Below are 903 nucleotides of genomic sequence, written 5' to 3' on the forward strand. Positions count from 1 at the left end.
CCATGGGTGGCTTTGGAGCTACCATGGAGACCATGGGAGGCATGGATGGATTTGGAGCACCTCCGGGCGGCTTGGACGGCTTGGGTGGCATGGGTGGCATGAGTTTTGCGTCTCTCATTGGGGGCATGGGTGCACCTCCGGGTGCCGGTGTGCCACCTTCGCGATGCCGTTGAAGATATTGACAACACCTTCCGAGCTTCACGTGATGAGGATACGGTGCGCAACAATGAAGAGGAGGAGGAAGAATCGTCTTCGGAGGAGTCGGATGAATCGGAGGAAGATGAGGATGAAGACGAAGCAACGACGACGAGGCTTGATTCTTGTGCCTTTCGTTTGTGTCATCATAACTTGGTTTGCATTTTGAACTTGGTTGAATTATGTTGTGGGCAAGAATTTAAACTTGTGGGCATGAACTTGTGGGCATGAACTTTTGGGCACGAACTTGGTTGGAATGATGTTTATGATTCAATATATGCCATGTGTTTTGTGTTGATGTGCGAAATTTGTGCCCAAAATAAAAACAAATGTGTGCGTCGGCTGCTCGCGGGCGCTGCATTTTAGCGCTACTGCTGGAGCAAGCGCTGCGCGACGCGACAAATCTGGCGATGAGCGCGCCGCAAACCAGATTTTAGCGCGCCACGCGTTGGGCGCCTGTTAGAGATGCTCTTACAACCGTGTCATGCCATGGCTGCCACATCGACCCATCTACCCGGCCTCATGTGTAGCCTAGGCTAGTGCCCGCTCGGCCAGGTCCTCCGCCACTGTCATGCCACTCGCACAGCACAAACGATATTGCTTTTTACCAGTGGCGGAGATAGAGGGTGGCCAGGGTGGGCCATGGCCCACCCCGGGATTTGAAAATACCTTTTATACTATAGGAGGAAGGCTAAAAATAAAAGAAAA

This window comes from Triticum aestivum, chromosome 3B (genome assembly GCF_018294505.1).
Source record: "Triticum aestivum cultivar Chinese Spring chromosome 3B, IWGSC CS RefSeq v2.1, whole genome shotgun sequence".
NCBI lineage: Eukaryota > Viridiplantae > Streptophyta > Magnoliopsida > Poales > Poaceae > Triticum > Triticum aestivum.